At 40.4% G+C, this 22,281-nt stretch overlaps 1 protein-coding gene across 3 annotated transcripts in view; it reads right to left on the bottom strand.

Moving 5' to 3' along the window:
• stx1a (syntaxin 1A (brain)) overlaps positions 1 to 22,281 on the bottom strand; it is a 184,403-nt gene that overhangs the window by 20,694 nt on the left and 141,428 nt on the right. The window lies entirely within an intron of this gene.

Below are 22,281 nucleotides of genomic sequence, written 5' to 3'. Positions count from 1 at the left end.
GATTAGTTACAAGCAAAGTACACTCTCAGAAAAAAGGTATAAAACTGTCACTAGGGCAGTGCTCCTCTTGCCACTAGGGTTCTCAGTACCTTTACTCAGAGAACATAACTGAACCATAATCCACTGAAATGATCTGTTCTAAGCTGTACTGACTCCACACACCCCGCCTCGCCTCCAGGCTTTTATTCTACTGTTCTGTTTTAAAACATTCGGTTATGAAAAGGTACAAATACAAACTTTTCACCTGGAAAAACTTAGAAAAAAGACCTTAAAACCATTGTTGTTCCTTTGAGGGGAACATTTACATTGTTTGTACCTTGATAAACAAAAAATGTACCTGCACAAAACTTTTATTTACAACAGTGTAGGGAAAAATCCTTAGTGCCAAAAAGTAAGGCAAAAGTCACAAGAGTGATTTTATCACTGGTAAGTGTGTCTTTAGCTTATTGCTTTTATAAAAGGGCAGGCAGCATAAAATATTAGTATTACAAATCAAGACAAATGTAGTATCTTTAAAGCACATGGTCCCCAATCATTGACTGCTGAACGTTCAGTCACCCATCATAGTATAACTGTATAATGTATAATATAATAAATCATTTTTTTGCCAAGCAAAAACCTTTTTGCTCACTAAATTACCAACTCAATGAAAATGCTCACTTCTATGTGATTTTCAATGTTCTACTAGCACCAAGCTAACAGTGTTTTTCACATGCAGGGGCTAAATCTCTAAAAGCTACTCTTTAAAAGTGGTGTCTAACAACATTATTAGACTGACTAGTTTGGCCTGTGGATTGATTTAAAATGCAGTGAACATGTATAGGGGGCACGGTGGCGTGGTGGGTAGCGCTGCAAGGAGGGCATGGGTTCGATTCCCCTGCTGGGTGACCGGGGTCCTCTCTGTGTGGAGTTTGCATGTTCTCCCCGTGGGTTTCCTCCGGGTTCTCCGGTTTCCTCCCACAGTCCAAAGACATGCAGTCAGGCTACTTGGACATGCTAAATTGCCCCTAGGTGTGAATGTGTGAGTGACTGTCTGTGTCTGTCTGTCTGCCCTGCGATGGACTGGCGACCTGTCCAGGGTGTATCCTGCCTTTCGCCCGAAGACTGCTGGGATAGGCTCCAGCACCCCCCCGCGACCCTGACGGAGAAGCGGTTTGGAGAATGGATGGATGGATGAACATGTATATTTAAAAAGTGTGGTGCCCCTGGGCAGTCGCCCAGGTCAACTATACGGTAGTTCCAGCCACATGAATGTGTTGTGCATCCACAGGTCAAAGTTTATTTATATAGTGCTTTTTACAACAGGTGTTGTCATAAAACAGCTTTACAGAAAAATCCGGGTCCGAGCCCCCAGTCACCGTCGCGACAGTGGCAAGGAAAAACTCCATACGAGCAGGAGTAAGAAAGGAACCAAGAGAGGAACCAAGACTCAAAAGGGGAACCCATCCTCAGTGGTCCACACCGGATAGCAAACAGCGTTAGTATAAAATATTATACTGTAAAATGGTCAAATCAGGCGAGCCACGGCTAATTAGATTAGTTTTAGTTTATGCAGCTGCCGCATCAGCATCATCAGGAGGGTCAGTTCATGCAGGTGAGATTTGCCCAGCGTTGTACAGCATGAAGCTCAAATCAATGGTGGTCATCCCACAGTAAACGCTGCATGGAGCTTCATTTACTCAGTGATAGGAAACACACTAGCATGCTGATGCATGTTCCCATTATCAGGCATCAACTACTCTGTTTGTGAAGTAACTTAATCTTTAAATATTTAATAAAAGCTCCAGAGCAACTTACATGAACAGATGAATGCACTGTTATGAATCTCATCCAATGACTGTCATCGTGCTGTGCAAAAGTCAGAGACCACCGTTCTTTTATTCAGGAGATTTTTCTGAGATGATTAGAGGTAAGTCTTTATAAGGGAAAGGCAAAGGGAACTATGTGAAAAAAAACTAACTGATGGTCAGTAAATGATTAAAAGATGAAGGGAAAACTGGACTCCTAAGCAGACCTGGCAGACCACCAAAACTGTCTCCAACAGATAAACAGAGAAGAGGAGAAAATCAAGCCCTCTCTCACTTTAGAAGTCAGAGACCATTTACAGTCATATTCATTTTTTCAGGGGATATTTGTGTGGGTGCATTGTGTCCATGTCAAAAAATAACAGTTATTAAGTATCATGATGAACGTCTTTAAGTATTCTGATATGATGTCTTTGTTGTATCGCCCACCCCTAACCCCACTCTTGTTTCCGTCCATCCTTCGACTGTGAGAAGACGACTCAGTGCTATGGGGCAGAAAGGATGTGTAGCTGTGGAGACGGACACATCAAACAAAGAAGCTGAACAATGGACTGACCACCAGAGTCCAGACCATAACATCACTGAAGGTGTTAACTTTGGAAGTGTGGAAAAATATCCCTGAACATTTCTTTGAAAAACTAAAAGCAAGTTTCCGGGAAAGAACGAAAGCTGTCATTTCTGTTAAACATACATTTACAATTGCAGCTGCTGACCAAAAGCTCGCTTTGATACAAAGACGGGTTTGGAATTTGACCAGACAGGATGCAGGTCAAATATGATCTTATATTAGTCTTCTAATGTATCCATTTTCTGCTCCTGTATGTGCTCGAGCAACTCAATGCTCAACGGAACGATACAGTCAGAGGGGAACCGTCATGGCCGTCTACACCCTCAGAGAGGGCCTAATATATTCTAAAAATAATATTTTAAAATTGAAAAGTCATAATTTTATCATATTTTGACAATCAACACCTGAATAAATACAAATGTAAGCAAGTAAATCTTTCAAACCTGTCTATTTAATCTGTACTGGAATGTGAAGGGTTAAAATTAAAGTAGCCCCTTTGTCTCCCTATCAGAATTTTGCCGCCTCTGCTGTTGCTGGAAAGCATGTTGGTGATTGGTAGTCCAGCTATAAATTTACAGAGGGACAATAGTAATTCAACGAGAGAACAATTTCAAACAACATTAAAAATGCACCAATCATATCATCCCTCTAAATGGGTGGGCTGCGATATCGCTAACTTTAAGACAAGTTCCGCCGACTGTGGGGTCAACGATAGTGAAAAAAGCTAGCTTGTTGGCTCATGATGGAAGCCGAGAGAAATGTAGAACATTACCGCTAGTCAGGAGGGCATAGTTGCGAGTTTATTATCCATATAGTTTTGTAGATGAAATTTTATTTTATTTATTTATTTATTGTTTACCCAATTTTCTCCCCAATTCCACCCGCTAGTTAGGACTCCCCCAATTACACGATACTATCAACACTAGAAGCGTGAAGGCTATCAGACTTCCTCCAAGACCTGTAAAGCGCCACCGCATCTTTTTGAAGAGCCGCTCACGCAACGCCACTGGACAGTTGAACGTGCTCAGAGGAGAGCGCCGACCACCAGTTCTGTTACGTCAGCTATAGAAAGATAATAGATGCCTGCACTAGCATCAGGTTGAGTGATGGGGGAGAAGGGGGGGGGGGCATCCTCTCCACCCAGAGAAAGCGAGATCAATTGTGTTCTCTTGGACTCCTGGCCACGGACGGCTGTAGCATCACCAGGGATTGAACTCGGGTTCTCCTGATGACAGGGCCAACGCTTAGATGACTGCACCAGTCGGAAGAACTTTTATTGAAAAGTTCCAGTTAATTGGCAAAGGATGGCCTACACTAGAGCTTAATTAGGTGCAAAAAAATGATTTTGAGAGGTATTTCAACTCTAGCAATACACCCCGACAGCCCTGGATGACAGAATCGACCAAGGAGCTGCTGCGATGGCTTGCAGTTCAGCGTGGAGACGGGGTCTTGGGCCAAAGATGTGTTCTGTGATTTAGAAAGTTTTTCCAAGTCAGTCCATCTGCATGAGAATGCTTGAGAAGCAATTGTTGATGAATTTAAAAGCAAAGGATCTGTTGCATGAACCGCTAAATCCAATAGGACAGGAGGATGGACTTTTTTTTCAAGTAATGCCCTGATCAAAGGGCCAAGGTTTAAAAGTCACAGTTCGGCACTGGATACAGTTATTGTGAAAATAATGTGTAGAGCTAACAGCAGTATTAATATTTACAGTGCACAAAGTCAAGGCACTGCCTCAAACTGAAAAGACAACCTGTGACTTGGCCCTTGCTCGTGTAAAACAAGGGTCAGAGGACACACTTTCGTTCTTAACCGTTTCTCCTGTAGCTCCTTATCATTGTGACTTCATGGCATCACTGATCTGACACATTCATTTGTCTGTCCATCTATCTGTCCCCCAGCTCTACCCTCCTTCCAAGCGCTGCATTTTTAAACAGGCCCATCTGCGTTCCTTTAACCACCTGTCCGGCCTCAAGGTTAATGAGCGAGCCCTGCTGAATTAATGGACGTAAAGGTGAGGGTGAGTCACAGAGTGGTGTCTCTCTCACACAGGGCTCAGGGCAGCAGAGGAATGTGCTGCAGAGGTCCCAGGTGTATCTCTAATTCAATTACAAATATATGTGTGTGTGTGTGTGTGTGTGTGTGTGTGTGTGTGTGTGTGTGTGTGTGTGTGTATGCGATGGGGACGTGACCAAATACAGAATAACATCACTTCAAAAAAAGGACAACATGCAAGAAACAGAGATGTGAATATGGAGCCAGCATCAGAAGTAACTGGGGGAAAGGGCAAAAATTTCCATATTCAAAATCTTTCAGTACAGCGGCAAAAAACCTCCACAAATAAAAATGTTACATTTCTGCAACAGAATCCAAACCTAATGTGATTCCACTCATCACTGAAAAATGGAAGTTGGGTGAAATTTAAATGAGGAGTGACAAAATCTCTCAAAAATACTGACAATATTATTCTACACTCTTAAAAAAAGATGGTTCTTTGAGGGTTTGTGCTGTGTTACCCATGCCCAAGGCCCTGATGATGGCCGTGAGAGCCGGCAGGAGTTTATAGCGAAACCCCACAAGAACAGTGGGAAAGGAAGGAGAACTGCAAGGGACTGGTGGACGGGCACATGGCACAGGGTTCCTAAGTAAACAGTATCAGTATTGACAGTATCAGTTTTTGCCCTTTCAAATTCAACCTATACATTTGTCCACTTACTGTTAATATCAAATTTTGAGTCAGTATACTGACCTGTCTAATTAAACCTATATGTTTATAAAATGAATCAGTCAGTGAAGGCAAAAACTGCTCCCAAAACAGCAGGCAGCGTAGGAGGTGCACTGTTCTTTTTCCTTCTCATGGTTCTTTAGGAAAAACTTAATTGCTTTTTAGACACAAACCACGACACAAAACCCACCACAGGACACACTGCAAACTCTGCTTGCTTATTTTGTATCTGTCACTTTCTCTCTGCTGTCACACCTACTGGCTGTTCCTTCATTCAGAGATCAGCTTCCCCGGAATACTGAGAAGCTGACTCCTCCCACACTCACACCTGCCTACAATCTACTCATCAGCCACCCTTTATAACCCACACTCTCACTCTGCCTCCTTGTGAGGTATTGCCACTCTCTGTACCTTTATTGAGTATATTTATTTTGGTCTTTCCTGGTTTTTTGACTCTTTGCCTGTCTGTACTCTGATTTTTGCTCTGTGGACGTTTATTTATTAAAGATTCTCTGCATTTGCATCTCACTACCCTGCCCTAGTGTTAGCAGATGTAACTAGGTGTTATTAATCTCCAAAATAATCTCATAATTCAATACCAACTGTCCTGCTAACTAAACCTAAAGAGACCTTTATTAATCCATAATGTAATCCCACTGTCATGGCTTCCTCTTTGTTCCAGACTGTGTCTGTTTCTTGCCCTCTATTGTAGCCACATTTGCTCTGTGTCTCCTCCCCGGTCCTGCCCCCTTGTTATCTGTTCCACCTGTCTGTAGCTCCGCCCCCTCATCAGTCCCAGGTGTTTTTGTTTCCCCTCAGAGTATTTATACCCCTGTGTTTGTTCAGTCTCTTTGTCTTGCATTGTGAATGTTACCCTGCTTGTTTTCTCTTTTCTCTGCTACTCAGTTTCTGGACTCTGGAATGTTAAATCTGATTTGAATACAAGTAACTCGCACTTGCATCCTGCCTCCTCGCCTTCTACATTACACCCACAGTTCTACACCCACTGTCCTGATAACCAGATCAAAACAAAGCTTTAACAAGGTCCAAAATGATCTGATAGCTCCACACCAACTGACCTGCAAAGAGGAGCTAACTACAGCTTTATTTATCTAAAAAAATATTCTCATAATTCTCGACCATTTGTCCTGCTAATTAGACCTTAACAGTGTTACTAATCTCCAAAATAATCTCATTATTCTGTACCAACTACCCTGCTAACCTTTATTAATCTCCAAAATACTCCTTCAATTCCACACAGATAAATACCTATAAATATCTTTATTAGTCTCCAAATTAATCCCATATTTCTAGACCAACTGTCCTGCTAACTGTAGCCAAGTACAGCTTTATTCATTTGAAAAACAATCTCATAATTCTGTAACATTTGTCCTGCTAATTAGACCTAAACAGTGTTATTAATCTCAAATAAATCTCATAATTCTGTACCAACTGCCCCACTAACTAAACCTAAAGAGACCTGTAACAAGCTCCAAAATAATCCTACAGTTCTACACAGATAAATACCTGTCAATATCTTTGTTAGTCTCCAAAATAATCCCATAATTATAGACCAACTGTCCTGCTAACATGACATAAACGAAGATTTATTCATTTCCAAAATAATCCCATAGTTGTAAAGCAACTGTCTTGCTAACCAGACCTAAATGCAGCCTTTTTAATCTCTAAAATAATCACACAGTTCTAAACCCATGGTCCTGTTAAACAGACCTAAACACAACCTTATCTACAAAATAATCCCAGAACTCTTTTCAGTCTGGACCTGCAAAGATGCGTAATATCAGATGAATTAATAATGGCCATTTGGACAAAAAAAATGGAGGTAAACCACACCCACATCTAGTTCAAATCTGAATACATGAATATTATATTGAGCACTGATCACAAACAATGTGAGGAAAAAGGAGATAAAGTACTGTGCAGTTGCTGCAGCTGTGGCTTTTCCTTTTTAATGGTTCAAGCTGCTCTTTAACTATACTTGCAGGTTTTCTAGACCATTTTAATTAGCGTTATAGAGCAGACTGCTGCTGTCCTAAGACGACCAACTGTCTCCAAAAACAACTTCTTAAGAGAGAAACTGTCTAGCCTTTCCACCACTTTGCCTTAATTATCCCAAATACTTCAGGGTGGAGTTCCTAGAGTCTGAAAGCAATGCCTAGAGGGCAGTTAGCTCTCAAGAAAATGTCAAATTTGGAGATGGGAAGCTTTTCTGCTTGTGTTATAGTGCTGAACATCACTCTGTGTGAAGAATTCTGTGTGAAGAATTCTGGGGCCGTCATGATTAATCAATGCTTAAACATGGATTAAAATACAATATCTCCAGTTGTAAGTTTGTATGATGATAACATTTTCAATCCTCATAATGATTTCTCCTACAGTAAGAAACATAAACATAAAAAAACATTTTTTTACCACATAGTTCACTTTTTTGTTGTTTGGCCTCTTTAAAGAAACTACTATCATCTAGAAGGCAGCATATCGCTGTGGTCAGAAGAGTTCAGTTTTTGACATCATTTGAAAATACCTGTTGTCCTTTATATTGTGTGTAAGTTTCATGATGACTGGACGAAATGAAACAGCCCAAAATAACTATGAAAACATTCTGGTTCCACTGACTTACATTAAAAGTATAGTAGGTTTATTTCTTCTCCTGTAAAGTTACCACTTTGGAGATACAAGGTTTTCTTCCGACAACAGCGATACGATTTTCCAAATTATGTACATAGTTTTCACTGTTCATAGTGCCTTTATGAATGTGCAAGGAACCCATGCTATACACCCTCATCCCATGACAGATCCTGGCTTTTGAACTTTATGCTGGTAGCAATCTGACGGTTACCAGCATACAGTTCAATCTGGTCCTTTCTTCTTTGGCCAGCAGAACACAGAACAGTTATTTCTGTAACTAAAAGGTTGTCTCATCAGACCACAACAGATGTTTCCAATGATCATCGTTCCAGATGAGCTAAAACCCAGAGAAGTTGCCAGCGTTTCTGTATATTGCCGATATGACTGCCACTGTGCATAGCAGTCTTTATGAGTTTGTGGATGCCATGACAATGTTTATTCACAGCAATTTCTCAAAGTATTTCCTAGCCCATGTGGTGTTATCCATCACAGGAACGTTGGTTTTTAATGCAATGCTGACCATGGGATCAAAGGTCAGAGACATTCAGTTGTTGGTTTTCAGCCTTTTCCTTTACACACAGGTTTCTCTGGATTCCCTTAGTCTTCTAATGGCATTATAGACTGTGGAGGGTGAAATACGGAAAATCCTTGCCATCGTTTGTTGAAGAATGTTGTGTTATTCACTGACGCATTTTGTGGCGAGCCTCAGCCCATTCTTGTTCATAAACAACTAGCCTCCGTTCATACCTAGCACCAGTTTAAGATGTTTTTGACCACTTCAGAACTTTCCCAGCTATATATTGTGGGAACATGTTATAGGCATCCATTTGTGAATGAGCATATATTTACAAAAAGTCTGTGAAGTCTTTTTTCAGTAAAGGATGTTTGGTTTTATATTTTTCAAAAGGCAGTTTAGTATTGTTCAGTTAAATTCATTTATATTGTTCCTCCTTTTTTCAACACTCTGAATAATGAATTAACTGTAGAAATAATCAGTAGATTACTTGATTAATAACACAACAGTGCTATTGCAGCATGTGTGGCTGCAGTAAACATCAAAGTGAGTGAGTGAATTAATGAGGGAAGAATGGGACAGGGCATTAAAACAAGAGAGGAGGAAGACGAGAGAGAGAGAGAGAGAGAGAGGACGAGGTCAGTGTTATCGTCTTAAACACTGATTACACACGTTAGGATACAGGACTGAGTGGGAGAAGAGGGGGCGAGAGAGGCAGCATGATGGAGAGAGAGAGAGAGAGAGAGAGAGATCCACATCCAGAAAAAAAGGGAGAGAGAGAGAGAGTTGAGGGATGGAACGGGGGGATATGATGACAGTGACGGATGGCGCTGTGAGGTCAGGGCTGATGACTGTGTTCATGGTTAGAATATTGATGCAGCTCAACTATGACATTTCAGCAGAACGTACCCTGCAGCCCAACCCGCTCTGCACCCACTGACTCAGTGGCAGGGTGTGTGTATATATGTTTGTTTTTGAATATTTACAGGACAGAAATGTCCTGACTTTCCATGAAAACTGAAGTAAAAAAAAGTCATTAGACTTCTTAACGTATCATTTTCTAAAACTGAAAAAGCTAAATATCTCTCTTTGGTTACCGAGGTCAAAGATAGGCTTAAAATTAGGCCTAAAATTCTTACTGTGTATAGACACCCAAATATTTGTGATACATATGAGACATTATTATTACATATAGGTATAGATGCATATAAACTGTTGCTGTTGGAACAAAACCTTCTCCGAAAACGTTTACAGAAGTATATGTTCATAAATGTCAATCCAAGTTAATGTAAGAAGATTAAGTCATTTTGGACAATTTCTTTTGGTCTGAAATTCACTGAAATTTACATTAGGCAAATAGATTTTTCAAATGATGTGAAAAATTTTAAAATTGAAAAAAAAAAAGGTTTTGATCTGACAGGGGCACTATACAATACACGTTAATATCACATACAGGTACAATATTTCGTCAGAACAATATCTTGCGTCTCCAAAATGGTAACTTTACAGGAGAAGGAAAAAACCTACTTTACTTTTAATGTAAATCAATGGAACCAGAATTATTTCCAAGTCGTTATGGATCATTTTTTTTGGTCCAGTCATCATGAAACTTACACACAATGTAAAGAACAACAAGCATTTTCAAATTATGTCAAAAACTGAAAAATGACAAAAATGGAGATACGAGCTTTTGTTCTGACAGCAGCGATATATAGATATAAACACATATGAAACACTTGTATGTCCTGACACTGTATAAAAACAAATGTGTGTGTATGTGTGTGTGTGTGTGTGTGTGTGTGTGTGTGTGTCTGTATGTGTATTACAGAGCCACACACAACACACATTCCAGTGGGAATCCAGCAGATGGCCTGAAGGGAAAAGACTCTGCATTCTTAAATTTGTCTGACCTTTACTGGTGCTGAAAACCTGACAGTGACTGAAGCAGTTCGACTTTACTTTTGAAAGGTGTCCTGTGCATTAGATTGAAAGTAACGTCGGCCAAACACCACGTGTATTCAAACAAACTGACTGACTTGCACCCTCCGTCCATGAATGTGTCCTTTGGCCGCAACTTTTGTGAGGTGGAACAAGCTTAACAGAAAGGTGGTAAAATTTCAGTTCAGCCTGAAGAGAAACTGTCAAACACCTTCTCTATTACTGTCGAACAATATTTGTTTGTTTTTATCAAACAGGCAGATTCTTATTCTGAAAAATCTCAATTACTCAACAGAAAAAATAAATATTACTTGAAATCAATAACACTCTTAATTGAAGTATGCAATGCTGTGGTTTCTCATAAGGCTGAATGCAATTCCTACCAGCATGAAGTTTGTCCAACCTTGCAACAGCTGAAGTGAAAGCAGTTGAAGGCAGAGCATCGACGCGCTTAAGAGAACTTTTTCCTTTTAAGCTTATTTTACGCTTCATAAAGCTAAAGCTTATAACTCAAGATGATCGGATGTTCTTGTTTTCCTGAAATTGTCCTTAGAAATGCCTCCATTTTAAACTATGATTTAAGCACACACTGGAAAGTCGTAAGCAAGGCCTGGCATCAGAGTCAGCAGGCAGATGTTTCACACTGTGCTTGTTTTGGCCAACAGATGGGGCTGGCTGCTGCTATCTACTAACTACATGCATGATTAGTAGATATCCACATTACTGAAATCCATGTTAATAACCACAGTGGTTAATAAGGATAGCTCTGGTCCTAAAATCTGATTGGCTGAGCCGTGTTCAAAACTGTAGGGCACGAAAAAAATCCTGATGAAGTAAGAACCTGTTTTTCAACTGAGGGGCTGATGGTGTATTTTCTTACCTAGGCTGGTCAGCTAGCTAACAGGCTAAAAAAACAGCAAACAAATAATGTGATCAATAATATCACAGCCTTGAATTAAAGTGTCTACAAAAGGATTCACTGTAAAACAATAATATAAAAGACTAAAGAATGAATTACATGCTTCAAATGTCAGTGTTTCAGTCAGAAGTAGCATCAAACCTGGGCTGAATCCCAAACGGCTCTGTACCCCCTAAATAGTGTGCTAAGTAAGTTTTGAAATTCTAGCAAGTACTGCCAAATAGTGCACTATTTGTCGAGTATGGATGTGGCTGAATCCTAAATGACTAAAGGGATAATATAGTTAACAAATAATGTCCTCACCAAGAGAAAAGAACATTTTTTGGTATTTTTTATTTGTTGCTGCAACAATAAAAAAAATGAGTGTTTTTGTTTTTGTTTTTGGACTGCACAGTTTTTAAAATATTCTTGTCTACCAAACAGTCAAGACGGCACTTTGTGACATATATAGTGACTCAAAATGTGCTCTACCAAATTTTGGAGCAGAACATTAAAAGGTTGCACTGTTGGGATGCAGAAGCCGATATTTAAGTTCCTATGTAGTGCACTATGTAGGGAGCAGGGAGCCATTTGAGATTCCGCCCCAGAAGCTAGCAAGTGTCGAATGAGATGGCAGCTTACACAGTCAACAGTAATAACGTTGCTCTTTTTAAATGAGGTTTACTTCAGATCCGACATACAGACACAGCAGTTGGATAAATCTATAACATTAAGTAGCATTACTACATGGTTAAAGTTAATAAAAAGCCTGTTGCTAACAGTGCTAATTCCATCAATAAAAAGCCACTTTCTTCTAGTTTAAATGAGGCTGAAATGATGTAATTCTGAGCTCTAACTTCTCATTTAAGTCTAACCCAGCATTTTTATTGAAGGCCGGAGTTAAATATAAAGCCAGTAAGAAGTCACAAATGTGTCACTTATATCAGTAGTGTTAGCTGGCTAGCTTGCTGCTAACAACACTGGTGTTCATGGAAGCGTTCATGCAGTTTAAAGGCTGAAGTAATTCCGAGTTCTGACTTCTAACTTCCGGGTTAAGTCAAATGTAGCATTATGACAATCAAATGTAGCATTATGACAATCAAATGTAGCATTATGACAGTCAAATGTAGCATTATGACAATCAAATGTAGCGTTATGACAGTCAAATGTAGCATTATGACAGAAGGTAACAACACTGGCATTTAAGGAAGCGTGCATGTTTTTTTTTCCTACTTTGTAGATCAAATAAGGTTGAAATGTTGAAATTTTGAGCTTTAACTTCTCACTCTGGGTAAAAGTAAACAGTCCAGGACCAGAGGCAGTAAACCCTCCCTAGGACTGTGGTCCAACTGTTGGAACAAAATCCTAGGAAGGGTTTTTACTGTCTGGACCAGGATTACCCAACCCTGCTTCTGAGTTACGTCTAGCGCAGCACTGTTACAGAATCCTAGACTAAAATGAAAGCCAGTAAAAATGAATCACAAAACAAAAACACGAGTCACATTGCTACCATTAGCTGGCTAGCTTGTTGCTAACAACACTGGCTTTAATGCAAGAATTCTGGGACACAGAAAGGTGTTTTAAGCTGGGAGCTCTGACTTCTCACTTCCGAGCTAAGTTGAACGCAGCATTATTACAGAAGGCCAGACTGAAATGAAAGCCAGTAAGCCTTGCTGTTATGACCTTCAGCCCAGACGAACTGTGCTAAACATTCCACCCTTGACCATCTCTCTCTACTGCTATGTCTTCATTCCCCATTCAACCTGTCTCCTTTATACCTCCTTGCTTTGTGTTCAAGGCTTTGTGACACTCTTGCTGTTTTCCCTTTTTCCTGCCTGCACCAATCTCAGTCTCACTTTATTCATTCACACCTTCCCACACATTGCCGAGCGATGTGTGTTGACAACACAGAAGATGGCAAAGTCACTGTTTATCAAACCTCAGCTTCGCAGCACCGTTCTGTTGCTTTAGAATGACTGCACTGCCTGCTGGGGAGTTCTGACCCATTAAATTGGAACGACCTATGGGTTCCACCACTTGGGGGCGTCTTTCGTGGTTAACCACTCCATCCCATTTGGCTGCATGTCCATGCAGCTGCTCGCCGGTCCCCAGCCTCCTTTGCTGAAATGCACACGTCTCAATGCTACCAGCAATGACACTTCAAATGACCAAATCCATTACCCACAGCATTGCTTAGCAATACCCTTGTTTCCAGTCAGGCCAGTGTAATTTGGTGCAGCATGATAATCAATAGTGCAGACACAAGCCAAATCGTTAAGCTGCAGTTCTTTCACTATAAAAACAAATGATAAAAGCATGTTTCTAGTTTTCTTCTGTGAAATAACGGCAGTATCAATGCTTTTGGATAAAAACATAATGTTCTGGAAACATATACAGGGTAACTCAAAGTGCGTGAGGCACATGTTAAGCTCCAGTCCTTGTGGGCCAAAACACTGCAGATTTTAGCAGGCTGCTTCATTAAACACACCTGATTCAGCTTCAGCTAATTAGGAAGGCCTTCATGAACTGAATTCAGAGCAACAGATGAGGGAAAATGCTAATCTCTGCAGCAGTTTGGCCTGGAAGTTCCCTAGTTTATATGTCAGGCTTCAGGAAACCTGTCCCCACACAGCTAACAACGAATGAGCTCCCTATTAGCCAAGGCAAGCTTATTTATACACCACGTTATACACTAAGGTAATTCAATGCGGTTTAGATAAAGCAAAAAGGAATCAAAAGGAAAAAAAACAAAGTGCTTAATAGTGAAAATAGTGAAAAATATTTTTTATAATATTTTTTTAAGTGTCAGTATTAAAAAATAATACTATAAAACTACTGCTGTGTCTGATCCACTCATACTAGCACAACACACACTAACACCACCACGAGTGTTACTGTTACTGCAGTGCTGAGAATGATCCACCACCCAAGCAGGACCTGCTCTGTGGTGGCCCTATGGTGGTCCTGACCACTGAAGAACAGGGTAGTGGAGAAGCAGATGGACTACAGTCTGTATCTGTAGAACTACAACGTGCAGCTATATGATACGTGGAGCTGAAATGGACAAAGAGTGTAGATCAAAATGTGTTTCATAAATATTAGTGAAGAAAGAAAACAGTGCAAAAACCAATGGACCTTCAAAACAGGTTTCCACCGCCTAATCACCCACGTTCCTCTCTGATGTTGAATGAAGTCAAACGAACAATTAACTGACGTATTGAAGATTAGCACCAGGCATTATTAAACTGAGAGTGACTCCATTAGACCACCACTCAATTTCATCTGTCTAATTAAGGTCTTAAATCTCTCACAGTGGCCAAGAGTCATGCCTTGCTTACAGAGCAATCTCCACCAACCCGTCCGCAGTATTAGCTAAGCAAATTACAAACAGCCAGTTAGTATGGCGCATGGGATAATGACATTCATGAGATTATTGTAAGGAGAGGGTGCGTAAATGCATGTGAATGAATAAAGGTGTGCGCTTGTATTAAGTGAATGTGTTTACTGAAGAGTGAAAGTGTAAATAAGGGAGCGTGAATGTGTGAGGAGTCGCTCGTGACCAGAAAGGCTAACGCACTGGATGTGAGGGTGGATCAACAGCAACGGCATACGTGGGATAGACCATAATTAGCATCCAACAATCCTGTGTGGGATAGGATGGAGGGGCTAGGGGAGGAGAGGAGAAGAGGAGGAGAGGAGGAGGAGAACGATGGGAGACATGTGCAGAGGTGGAGAGGCCTCACGACTCTGCGGAGACGAGCAAATGAGCAGCAATTAACGCCGGAGAAAAAGCTGTTTAAGCAGCCCAGAGAAAAGCAAGCACAGTGAGGCGGGCGGGCCGGCTGTGTGCTGGGCACCAGCCCACGCTACAGGCAGAAATGCAATCTCAAAGTGGCAATTTAACTGCGCCAATTCAGGAATGTTCAAATCAATCATAACCAATTATAGTGTTCGTGTTATTGTCATATGAGATTATAATTCACTTTTGGGCCAAAAAGAAAAGAAAAAAAAACCTCTGAACATTTTTTCATTGCAAAAAACCTCGAAAAAGCTTGTTGTACTGATTTTGTTATCTATCTTTTAGAGATGATGCATCAAGCTGGAGGTGGTGATTCATCGGCACTGAGTCTAGAATGTTGAACTAACAATATTTGAATAATGTGCTGGTTTTTGGCTGAACATAAAATTCTTATAGTATTTTCAGATTTCATCTAAATTTCAGGCTGAAGGTGGTGATTCGACTACACTAGTTTTAGAAAGTTAAAATCAAGCAGTAGTTCAATTTCAATAAGGTACAATAAAGGACGGCATGGTGGGACAGTGAGAAGCCCTGTTGCCTCACAACAAGACGGACCTCGGTTTGGTTCCCTGGCAGTCCAAAGATATGCGTTCATAATTTTAAAATATATTTCTGAAACGTAACAAAATAATGAAATTTAACTAAACCAAACTAAATCGAGCTGAAATTTGAGAATGCATATGAAATCAGAGATGAACATAACACACATAAACAGTCACACCCATTCACATGAACACCGTAACTGCATGTCTGAGATGTGGAGCATAATTTTACGGACTGATGTAAAATCTGGAATTGGATTGTGGAACTTAAAAGTATTCCTACAGATTTCTCTGAAAAACTGCAAGTGAGTCTCCCGAAAAGAATGGCAGCTGTAATAAAGAAAAAGAGTGGACACTGAATGCTGAACAGTGAGACATACTCAGTTGTGGAGGCTTTCATGTCATTTTCTGTAAAATATTTTCAGCACCCCCCCCCAACCCTGAAAAATGGTCTCTGACTTTTGCACAGTAACGTTACGGCATCCTGGATGATTTTTCTTTCCACAGAACAAGCCTGTACACACAAGCCTGTACACACTCTTCAGCAGACAAACCTCCCAGTAATGAACCAAATGACACTCGTTATGTAAAGAAAGTGCTGATCAGGTAATTCACTGCAGTGGAAAACCTGCTCACCTCCATAAGGAAACCCCGCAAAGGCGTGGAGGTCACGAGGTTATAAGGTGAGCTTGAAGCTTGGATGATAAATGACCAGCACCTCCATACACAGACACCTACACGCACACATTTACTGGTTTCAAGTCCTGCCATTCCTGTGGGTAAAAGGAGTGAGAGAGAGAATCCACTGTGTTGCCATGGACACCCAAGCCGAGGCAAACTGATTGGTGCATTTTGGGTCCTGCTTCGCCCATATCATTTCGGTGAAGTAGGGAGCCTTCAAGGAAAAGGGAGATAAGGCTTTCAGCAGGTTCGACCCGCGCCATCATTCTCGCTCTGTCTTGGAGCGACTCGCTCCCTCGCCACCCGTTGCGTACTACGCCGCCAGCGACGACGGATCCATCTTTGGCCACATTATGCAAATGTATGCACATGTCTATTTATAAGATATTGGTCATCTTGATGGAGAGAAAAATGGTGTCTGTTGTCTTACCGTCTCAGAATGCACAGCACTGACTAATAGGTATGCACATGCATGCAAATGTATTCAAATGAATGCGCCCATCTCGGTCTAGGATTAAGAAGCCCTGTTACTTTATGATCTGTTTAAAAAAAAATCCATGCATTCATTCCACAGGTAGAGGCAGTGTGTTTCAATTAAGTGCCTGGAGGGCTGGGAGGGCTGGGAGTGCCAGGCAGTAATTGAGTTCCTGTGCTTACTCCGAGATTCCCTATAATTGCATGCTCACTGGAGTATTTTGCTATTTGTCGGAATTGTAAACTGGTTTTATTATCATTTGCACGCCAGCAGGGTCTTTTTATTCATAGAGTGAATATCAAAGCCGGCGTGCTTTTGCTTCCTTCCAACCTTTCAGGTCAATTCGATGAGCTACCAAGACGTGTCATGCTGATGATGCATAAAAACACTCCATTCTAGAGAAGCTTGGAGAATTGATCACATTGGTGGTGATAGGAACCAGGCGTCCAGCTCTAAGACATTGTTTTATGGCAGTTTTAAAATAAATACATGTTTTTTGAAAAATGCATGTATTGCGGAGGAGTACATATAGGCACTGTAAGACAAATTAGTCCCAAAAGAAAACTTATTTTTGCAGATTTTCCATCATTTTACCATCCTCAACATTCCATATAACAGCTCAAAAGGGACGAGTAGGTTCACTGGTCATTTTGGACAATGAATAAAATGCATTGTAGACATTGAGACCCCTGGTTCCCATCACAACCACTGAAAAGAAAATCTAAAACACTGATGTAGAAAAACTGAATGCGGGAACAAAATCACTTTCAACTTCCAGAATGAAAAATGTGGTTAACCCAGCAAAAATATTCATAAAATAAAATTGTTGCAGTTGAACTTTGAGTATATAACTGAATATACACACAGTACAGCTTATTAGGAAAAACTCGCTAGTAACTGTATTATTAATTCTACCTGTAGTAATAGTAGAGGAGGTGTGAAATACAGGAGATGCAGCAAAACAGTACTGCTCCTGTTCAAAACAAACAAAAGTTTAAGGTTTATTCTTTGAAATTTAGCCATAATCAAATATCTTCTAGGCTTTGACAGGTCTACTAACAAGCAAGGCTGCGTGATCTGTGTGTTGGCACGAAGAGCAGAATGTTTTTAGAGTGGTTACACCAGTGGAAATGCCTGTGGTCCTCTTCAGCACGTGCTGACTGTCAAGCAGAGCCACATGGAGAGCCTCTAATTAACATGGAACCAGGAGGAGGCACATGCTCCAGCAGCAGCAGACCAGTGTGTCACACTACAATGGACTAGATTAGAATGGAAGCGCAAATCTCTTACCAAGAAATATCACAATATGAAATTTCAGGACTGTGCAAAATTCAGAGACCAACTTTAATTGATTTACTGTCCAGTCGAAACAGCCATTCAGTATTCATTATTCTTTTTTTGGGAGATGTTTCGGAGGAGATCAGATATAAGATACTCCACATGGATAAGAAAGGAAAAATCAAGGGGAAATTACAATAGTGATTAAAAGCTACAGAGAAAATGTTACTCCTACCAAAAATGTTACTCCCACCAAAACTGCCCCCATACGATAAACAGCACTTAAATCCCTCATCTTTAAGAGAGAGGAGAAAATCAAGCTGCTTCAGATCTGAAAACATCCACAGGTGTTTCTGTCCATCCTTCCACTGTGAGAAGACCACTCAGCGCTGTGGGTCTGAAAGGATGTGTAGCTGATGAAGAAGAACCTCACTGAGAAAAGGAGACGGACACATCAAACAAAGAAGCTGAACAATGGACTGACCACCGCAGAGTCCACACCTCAACACCACTGAATGGGTTTTGTCTACTTCAGGAAACGATCGACCAACTTCTAAGACTGAACTTTGATCGTGTGGCTGAAGATTTCTTTGAGAAACTGAAAGTGCGTCTCCTGAAAGGACTAAAGTTCTAAAAAGACAGCATTGGGAATTATGTTCAATCTTTTCTATTCAAAGTTTTCTGCTTTTTTCTTGAGGCTGAAAAATGAATAACTTGTATGAATAGCTTTTCTATGGCGTTTTGAATGGAAATTAATAAATGAAGAGTACAGAAATGTATAGCTATACAGCTGTATGTCACTACTTGTGTATTTGCATCTCTTCCCTGCTGTTCATCTGAACAGCATTCAGACCCACCAGCCAGTGACTCTAACCTTTCACTACTAACACCTGAACCCACCATGCGTGTATGTGTATACAACTCTAGTGCAGTGGTTGGTATAGTGTAATGGATACCACCTCTGCCTTCTATACTGTAGACTAGCGTTCAATCCCCCACCTGGGCAAGCACCCTGTACTATACTATGTACTATAAGAGTCCTTGAGCAAGACTCCTAACACTACCTTTCACTAACCTGTGTAAAACGATCAAATTGTAAGGCACTCTGGATAAGAGCGTCGGCCAAATGCCGTAAATATAAATGTAACTTGGCTTTCGCTGCACAAAAGGGCTGCCAGGAGTACCAACCTGACCTTCCAAATGTAGTGGCATTCAATGCTGGATGCTGAAATCCCACAAAGTGGATTCTTGGACACAAACCTACACTGCAAAAAAATATCTAGACAAGTGCAATCATCTTTATTCTAATATTTCTTATTAAAATACACATGATAAATGTGTCACTATTGCATTACAATGCTTTACAATATCAGAGAGATTAGAAGGATTAATGTTCCTATCTAGTCTAAAGCCTGGGTTTATATCCTAACTAGGTATAAATCACACGACAAAGACAACAGATCTATATTCAGGTGAGTGCCGATTGGTGGATGGTGGTGGAGCCGTACTCACATTATCTCCCAGGGAGTTCTGGGAAATGGAGTTCATAAGAGAATCTAAGCCGGAGGGAGCTAAAGAAGTTGTAGCTATAGAAGATGCTTTAAAAGATTTGCTAGCTTTTTATAGCCACTGCCATCTATAGGCATTAATTAGGTACTTCATCCACATTATCTATACCACTGAATATAAACAGCAGCTATAAACCATAGAGTATAGCTGCAGTCAGGGCAATACATATCAAAACTTTAAAAAAATGGAAAAAAAAAAAATAATAATAATACTATAATACCCCATGAGATTTCTAGTGGTATGATAGCACTAAGATAACATTGTTTTGGCTGTTTTATATTAAACATTTGAAGTTCGTAACAGACATTCTAGGTTTTATTTGAAGCTTGTAACAAACATTACTGTACATTTTTGTATGTATCAGTTTTTTGGTGACTCTTTTAGTAAAAACTCCTGCCATACTGCTGCCGCCACTGTTTTCCATTCCTAACAATTATGATTAAGTGACCCTTATTAGCCAATTAACAATGAAATGTCACCTCCGCAATTTAGCCCATCCATGCAGTGAAACACCACATACACACCAGTGAACGCACACTAGGCGGCAGGTGGGCAGCCCTATCCGCAGCACCGAGGGAGCAGTTGGGGGTTAGGTGCCTTGCTCAACTGGATGAATACTGTGGCTCTCATTCCCATGTGACATACCTGGAACTTCTAGAAGGACTTGCTTTAACTGGTCCCACCAAAATGTGATTGGTTGATTCCACTGTCACTTCCTAATTATATTAGTGGTTAATTGAATGTGTTAGTCTTTCAATTCAGCTCAATAAGTCCTAACCAATGAGAGAGCTCACTTGGCTGTATCTACCTAAATACAACAGAGAAATCTGCTTGGACATTTTAACCACATGGTTTCCAACTACAACTTAATAATGAAATGACAGTTTTGCTACAAATACCTGCAGAGTTTAAATGCCACAAATGTGCTGATTCTATTAAATAAAAATAAAAACAGAAAATAACTAAAAATAGCAAATATATACATATAAATAGGTCCATCAGGCTTGATTTCTTATGGTGGTAAGTAGGAAAGAATGCCGACTTATAAGGAGGTTTTTTTTTTTATTCAGTTAAATTGAATAAATGTTTGAATAAATAACTAAGCAAGGGAACAAAAAAGTAGCACAGTTCTACCAAAAAAACATCCTCATCATACAGAACATCCTCGAATACAATCTTTAAGTAAAAACTGCTGCAGCAATGGCCGCACTGTCAGAGACGAGTGTTTGGTGGCACAGGCAGGGCACATTTAATACAGCCCCCTGGTGCCCAGAAAAGCACAGATGGCAAGCGGATAAGTCTGAAACCCCTCGCCCAGGATGCATGGGGCAGCTGGCACACTGAAGCCTGCCAGCCAGGTAGAGACAGACTGGCAATATATCCACCGCACCCCCATATAGAGACCTGACAAGACAAATTAACGCACCTGGACATGATTTCAGATTGCTTCAGGTATGTGGTCACGAGAAAGCATGACCACATACCTCAAGGAATCTGAAAATGTAAACAATACCATATTATTTTTGTCATTGTGTACTCCATTTTATTAGAAACACTGGGCACTTTATCAGCTCCACTTACCTTATAGGGCCACTAAATGTGTGCAATTACAGACTGTAGTCCATCTGTTGCTGCCAGTGGTGGACAGTAACGAAGTAAATGTAATTAGTTACTGTACTTAAGTAGTTTCTTCGTGTATCTGTTTTTCCATTCTGGGCGACTTTTTACTTTCACTCCACTACATTTCAGAGTCTAATATCCGACTTTCTCCTCCTACATTTTGAGAAATCTGTTGTTCCTTTTGGTTTCTGTGTGTATAAAAACGTAACATGTCAAAACGAAAGAAGCGCAAAGCCAGAGCACCAATCAGGGCCCAGCGGTCACTTTGTTTAGAGCTGGTTTTGACCTGTTGGTCATACCGACCCAGTGCAGCACACGGTTCAACGTCAGCGCAGCAGCGTAAAACTTTGGGAGAGTCTGTTCAACATAAATGATGAACTAACCTAACTTTGTGTAAATAGAGCACAATATAGAAATATGTCCACATATTTGTGTGTAGTGTGTAGTGCTGATATGAGCGTATCAAACACAGTGGTGTTGCTGAAAAGTGTCATTGCTAGGTTTAAAGTGTGCTGTCCCCCCAAAATTATCCACTGTTCAGAGTTCAGAGTCACACAGGGCTACATTCTAGCCTAACTAATTCGAGAGCATTATATTTTATTTCTTTTCCTCAACCTTTCTGAATATTTGTCTAGAAATATGGTGCTTTTTTGTGTTAATGTGTTCATTAAATCATTTCATTATATTTTGGAAAATACATGCCTTTTTCGAATTTGATGCCAGCAACAAGTTTCAGAAAAGCTGGAACAGGGGCATGTTTACCACTGTGCTGCATCACCTCTTCTTTTAATAACACGCTATGAGCATTCGTTTTCCCATTCTTGCTTTAGATAGGATGTCAAATTTTTTTTGTCTTTTTTTCAATGGGTGATCTCCACTTCACCTCAGTCCATCTTAAATGAGCTTGGGCTCAGAGAAGGCGGCAGCGTTTCTGGACCCTGTTTATATATGTTTTTTTCTTTGCATGGTAGAATTTTAACCTGCATGTGTGGATGCAGAGACAAAATGTGTTCACAGACAGTGTTTTTCTGAAGTGTTCCTGAACCCATGCAGTGATTTCCACTACAGAATCATGCCTGTTTTTAATGCAGTGCCAATGAGGGCCCAAAAATCATGGCCAGCCAGTACTGGTTATTGGCCTCGTCTCTTGCATACAGAGATTTCTCTGGATTCTCGGAACCTTTTAATGATATAATATAATCCCCTTGTTCTTTGCTACA

Source organism: Pygocentrus nattereri, chromosome 19 (genome assembly GCF_015220715.1).
Source record: "Pygocentrus nattereri isolate fPygNat1 chromosome 19, fPygNat1.pri, whole genome shotgun sequence".
NCBI lineage: Eukaryota > Metazoa > Chordata > Actinopteri > Characiformes > Serrasalmidae > Pygocentrus > Pygocentrus nattereri.
Note: the sequence above shows the minus strand (reverse complement) of the source record. Positions and strands in the feature narration are given on the sequence as shown.